General features: G+C 39.7%; 2 long non-coding RNA genes across 4 annotated transcripts in view; one reads left to right on the forward strand and one right to left on the reverse strand.

Moving 5' to 3' along the window:
* LOC112451040 overlaps positions 1-6,180 on the forward strand; it is a 55,440-nt gene that overhangs the window by 46,488 nt on the left and 2,772 nt on the right. The window contains exons 2-4 of the long non-coding RNA XR_003039772.1: positions 1,562-1,632; positions 1,737-1,793; positions 2,869-2,933. This is a non-coding gene — a long non-coding RNA (uncharacterized LOC112451040). The remainder of the gene's footprint in view (positions 1-1,561; positions 1,633-1,736; positions 1,794-2,868; positions 2,934-6,180) is intronic.
* The window catches only part of LOC112451039, an 89,110-nt gene that overhangs the window by 4,818 nt on the left and 78,112 nt on the right, over positions 1-6,180 (reverse strand). The window contains exon 1 of one of the 3 annotated variants that reach the window (XR_003039770.2): positions 5,554-5,989. The exons of the other annotated variants lie outside the window; for them this stretch is intronic. This is a non-coding gene — a long non-coding RNA (uncharacterized LOC112451039). Of the gene's footprint in view, positions 1-5,553; positions 5,990-6,180 lie in introns of those variants that run through there. 3 annotated transcript variants of the gene reach the window in all.

Consider the following 6,180-nt stretch of genomic DNA (forward strand, 5'->3'; position numbering starts at 1 on the left):
AATCATCAAAATTAAACGAAATAAACATTTGAAATATATGAGTTTGTATGTAATGTATGAATATAATATACAAGTTTCACTTTTTAAATGGAATTACTGAAATCAATCTACTTTTTCATGATATTCTAATTTTATGACCAGCACCTGTATATGAAAAAGGTTTTTAGCTAGTCAGAATGGAGTTATTTACACTTGACAACATGTGTCAAACTTCGTTCCTCGGGGGCTGCTCTCCTGCATGTTTTAGATGTGTTCTTGCTTTAAGACACCTGATTTAAATAAATGATTTTGTGAGGATGTAATTAAACCATTTGAATCAGGACCTAAAACTTCCAGGACAGCGGCCCTCGAGGCCTGGAGTTTGACATTTACCATTGTGACAATCATTTGAACAGTTATAAAACCTTTTGATTATAAAATTTCTTGTTCTATCAGCTTGCAGAGGAATCAGTCTTTAGTGTGAAAGTGTGTCCAATCTGCTTGGACTACTTGTTAGCTGTTCTGCTTGATATTCAGAGTTTTTTTCCTGATGATTAAGACATATAATTGAACCCGTGCCAGTTATTGCTTAGCACAAGTTCTTTCAAGGACCCAACAACCTTTTCAAAGTTTGTTGTGATTAATTTAAGACCAAAATAATGAAACATCTGATGGCCCTGGACTGGTTCTTAAAGAGTCCCCTCTCCACAGTCAGAGACCACCTCAAAGCCACATTAAATGTTTGATCCTCCTTCAGTTATCTAAAATTGTACAGGGAGACAATTTACTACAGATTACAGGGTTTGTCCTAATATCACCAGTGTAGTTTGTAAATGCTGGCTGACATTGCTGATCTCTGGTATTTATAAAAGTTGTTTCAAACACCAGCTAGTGAAAGTAAAAGCTCTGACAATGTTTATGGTACTCTGACTTTAAATGCCTGTTTTGTTTTTGTGCTGGAGTTAGTGGTTTGGGGTCAAAATTGGAGAGGCAAGGAGGAAGAGAGGAAGACCCTTAAACTCACATTATGAGTTTGATTTTCAAATGGACACGAGGTAAAGACGACAGCTTTGATTCTTGGTGTAATAAGATTAGTGTTATTAAAGGGAGAAGGGCAGAGAGACAGAAGAATGAAGGAGTGACCTTTGAAGAACAAGGTAAGGAGAGAGGGAGAAACCCTGCTGAGGAGCGGAAAAGAGAGAAAGAAAGGAGGGCTGGGATGAAATGACCCTGGCAAAAACAGATTAGTGGACCATGAAGTGGATTACCAGCAATGATAGTCCCTCAGAGAGCAGGCAGTCCCAGCCAACAGGAACCCTCACAAATTTAAAATACAACCTGGTGTACTGGTATCCCCAGAAAGTTAACTCTACACAATTATTAAAAACCTAAATATAGTTGGTACCTCATCTTCAACAGAATGCTGTCATAGTTAAAGTTAAATCTCTGCACAACAAAGTATGGGATTAAGTTTGCATCACAAAAACAGCTCAAAGCTAGAACTCACAATTCAATTAAGAGTGTGATACATTTGACTTTAATATTGACACTTAAATTTTCTTTTTCTTGTCTGTTTTTACAGCCCTGAAGAGTTCAGATTTCCCACTTGTGAGGAAAATGAACAGAAGACGACCAGATTTCTTCTGTACTAAGGTAAGACAGGACATCGAACTTTAATCCTAGCAGCTCACTGAACAACAAAGGAGGGTTAAAACAGAAGTCACTCACATTATCAGTTTAATATCCATCTGTCTAAGATTTGCTGCTGGCAACGAATGGCTTCCTGACGTCTTTCTTCAAAAGGCAAATTATTGGTAAGAAATTTTGTTTAATTATGACAAATTGAAGAAGCATTCTCGGTTAGTTACCAATATGGCTCAACCTTTTTTGTCCTTAAACACATAATGCCTAAAATATAGGTTAAAGTGATAGTTCATAGCTTTTCTTTTGGAGAAATACAGTTTAATTCTGACCTGACTGATGAGATAACAAGTAGTCTGAGAGGGGCCAAGACCAAAGTGGAGGGGGGTTGTTTTAAGACAGCAAGCATGAATTTATAAACCTTCCCACTGTGGTCAATTTTTGCATTGCACCAGGAAGTGCTATAGCTAGCAGCTGCTGCTACAGTAGGGGGCTTAACCACGTGATGTGAAATTTACAGCAGTGTAAGGGTTTATCAAGTAGCATTCACATGAACTTCTGTGAATCTTTGGAGTTATATCAAGATGAAAGCAATCCACTTTGGTCTTGGCCCTGCTCTGACTAGTCATTAGCTTGTCAGTTTGGTCAGACTTGAACTCTAGGTCTCCAAACTGAGGCTACGTTCACACTGCAGGGAAAAGTGACCCAAATTAGACTTTTTTATGACAGACTGACCCAGGTCACTTTCATATGAGGTTACTAAATCAATGTTTTTCAAAGCGACCTCAGTCTGAACGACCATGTCACATTTTATCCAATTTTCACGTCATTGAAGTAAGGGTTTGCAGATCAATACAAAAATGGATATTATCAATACCAAAGTCATGCAGTTTAAAGCTGAGTACTCTGCATGTCCTTAGCTACAGAAAAGAAGTCTAATTCCTTTGTCTTTTTTACGTTCGCCACGTCCTGCATTACTGAGAATCTACACCAGAGATGTCCAATCCTGGTCCTGGAGGGCCACTATCCTGCATGTTTTCCTTGTTTCTCTGCTCCAACACACCTGATTCAGTGGTTAAATTACCTCTTCATGTTCTGCAGAAGCCTGTTAATCACCCATTGATTCAAATCAGGTGTGTTGGAGCAGAGAAACAAGCAAAACCTGCAGGATGGTGGCCCTCCAGGACCAGGATTGGCCACCCCTGATCTACACCAATATATGATACTGGAGTTTGTTTCTATTTTCAGAGCGTCGTTCCCATCCCAGAAGTTCAATTCTGTGCCGGAGTAGACGGGAAGCAGCAAGATCAAATGTAAATGTTGGATGAAACAAACATGGCAGATAAAAAAAAATTGGCACACCATCGCTGACATATGTACCATCCATCCATATTTACAACCTTAAAAATGAGTCGCTTCAGAGCTGTTCACAGTTGCATTTAAATTATAATATGAATATAGACTAAAACATGAACTATCACTTTAAATGAGCTTAAACCTGAAGTACCAGCAGATGTGACAGTAAAATACTGTTAGGCTTCTGAAAAACGGGTCCAAAATCCTGCAGCCTTACCACAGATTAGGTTCAATTTAAGTTCATTCTGAAGTGATGTCTGTCAAACTGAAAACAACAACTTTCATTTTACAGAACAGAGAAAACAGCTGACAGGCGACATGCAGGGCAGACACCTTTGTGTGTTTAGTTTGCGTCCGTAGCCAAGAACAGCTAATCCAGCTCGACCCCCAGTTCTGCAACAGCTAAGTTTTACTGACACATCTGAAAATTGTTCTGTGGACCAGAAGGTTCTGTCAGCTGAGGCAGAAATTCATGAAAACTCACACAAGATGCAAAGGTTCTCTACTCTGTTTTCCTGTTGTACTTACATTCCTAATGTCTAACAGAAAAGCATCAAAATTGACTCCCATCGTTTTTTTACAGCCCGTAGTTCCAACTTGAAAATAAACCGAGTATCTGACAATCTTTTCATCCGTTTTTGTAATCATTACGAGAATGTGGTTCATGTAAGACTCTTCTCCCCCATATAGATCCTATCAATAAGTGACAAACAACAGATCAGCAAACGTTTGATTTAACTTCTAAATTCAGGAAAAAGGTCAAATAGGCTTTTTACAAGCACACACACAAATCAATACCCAAATGAAATGATAAAAGACAGCCTTCCTTCTTGCTGACATTTTTGTCTTTCCTGCTGAGGGGAAGTTTTGATATCAGGCCCCCCTCGGAGGAGGATGGGGGTCCACTCTTTCTACGTCTTTTCCCCTCCACTCAGCCTAAATGAGGGCTTTTTTCGCAGCTGTTGGTGGGGGGTGTCTGCTCCGGGAAGAATGAGGACTTCCTGTGGAGGGCCTTTCAGAGCGGGGCTGAGGAGTCTAGCTCTCCGTCTCTTACAGTTCGTCTCAATGTCTCTCGCTCATCCTAAATGGGGTCAAGCTTCAAACCAGGACCAGCTGCTTTCAAAGACCCTAAAGAGCAGTTCTCCACCTGCCCTTTCCTCCCCTCCCTCGATAACCTTTTCTTCTTCCCTTTTCATTTCTAAGTGAAGTTCCTTCTGCTTTTTCCTACCATCAGTCCTTGCTTCCTCTCTATCCTGTACCCATCTGCTCATTTAACTTACTGTACAGCATTTGTAAGTGTTTTAACCATATACAGCATGGCAGTTTGGAGCCAACCTATGCAGAAACAGTCAATCAATTCTTGTAAGATTAATATAAGAAAAGAAAAAGTTCAGCAACATCTAGTATTTTACAAACTAAGTATTGCTATAGTAATCCTAAAAGATGCAAAAGGTACATTTACAACCTGAAACATTTTGCAAAAATGGTGAAGCCAGCAGCAACACTGATTACATTATTGGCAATTTTCTTGGCTTGCAAAATGTGATAGTTTCTACATCCTACATAAGAGGAGCCACAGTATGGTTTAACTTGTGCTGTATATTAAATAAACCAAAATGTAACTGGCTGATTATACCCTGCAGAACAAAAACACAATGCTTCCAGCAATGTGTTTACAAGAAAGTATTTTAAGTTCAGTACACCCTGTATTTGTTTGGGGCTCTTATTGTGAAGGGTTTGAGGGAGTTTCTGTTGCTGCAATTGACAACTTCAGAGGAAAAAAAAGTCTAATTTCTGCTAAGATTAGGTGCGCAAATGATGCCCTGATACAATACCAACAGCCAAAAGAATTTCACACACTAGAAACAAGCTGAAAGTTAAATAGCGGCTGACAGTTTTGCAGATGACTTATTAGATTTTCTGATGATAACTATTAAAACTGACAAAATCTAACCTCTGATAGTGATCTGCTGTGAACCAAAGCTAAGTTTGTCTTCATTTAGTTTGCTGACAAATGCTGAAAGATAATCTTCGTGTCATTTCTGTCAAGTGGCATTTGAACAATATTTTTAACCATGCGGATTAAAAATCTTAGACCGAATCAGAATAAAGGCAATTCAGGAACTATACACGTCCTCCTGTGTACCCAGTCTGTCAGAAAAGGTGATTAGGGTGGAGGGGGTTGGACATTGTTCTTTCAGCTCAAAAAAAATAATGAAAAAACCCACAGCCATCAAACAGCCAGACTCCAAAACATTTCTTGCCGAACATTTATGTTTCCAACAGTAGCGCTGTGCAGAGTCCTGCTGCTACAAGTGGATGCAATTATGTTATTTTTCTACCAACGTTCAAATGACCCAGAGGACTTTTGTGCTCTATTCATGTCATGAAAATCTCTTTTCTGTCTCATGGCCAAAACATTGCATTAGAATCATTTTCAGCCGTAGCGTCGACATGCTTTATATGTTTCAAAGAAAAATCCAACTAACTCCACATCTATTTAGCAAATCCCAACCACCCAACATGTACGCCTTCAAGCCAAGAAAAACCCTCCCTCTCCTAGTAGCACTAACCTACCTTTCATCCATGCATCCGTTAAGTGTGCTTGTTCTCTGTGTATCCATTAATTAGTCCATCAAAGATGAGGCAAGCTCTGTTTTTTGTAGTTTAAGAAAAAAAAAAAACCTGAAACTTCCTGCTTCACTTGAGTCATCACTTTTCTGAGTCCTTCGGCCTAATAGCTCCATGTTGTCCCAAAGCAGCAGAGCTTCAGTAGAAGAAACTAAAACCTGATTATCTATTAAGACCAAGTTAACAATGTTCAGGCTCTGGGTAGCCGTTTTTCCCCTTTCTGCACCATTCCTGCCTTCTTTAAACCGACTTCTCAGGCTTTCCCTCCCATCACTGACTGTTTCTAACGCCACCATCCATGGCCAGCGAGCCTCTCCGTTCCCTTCTATCCCATACTGGGTCTTATTTAATTTGTGCGTATAATGAACGTGAATGAACCCCAGGGTTTAGGGCTACACAGAGAAAGCAACAGATGAGGGAGGGGCTGGTAGCTCAGCAATGTGTGTCAAAAGAGAAACAATAAGTGCCTTTATTTTTGATTGGCTTCCCCTTTTTTAAAATTACTTCCAAAGTGTGATGTCCCATTGTGGGAGCAGAATGACGCTGAACAATGCAGCATGGTTTGAAGGCGGG

This window comes from Kryptolebias marmoratus, linkage group LG23, assembly GCF_001649575.2.
Source record: "Kryptolebias marmoratus isolate JLee-2015 linkage group LG23, ASM164957v2, whole genome shotgun sequence".
NCBI lineage: Eukaryota > Metazoa > Chordata > Actinopteri > Cyprinodontiformes > Rivulidae > Kryptolebias > Kryptolebias marmoratus.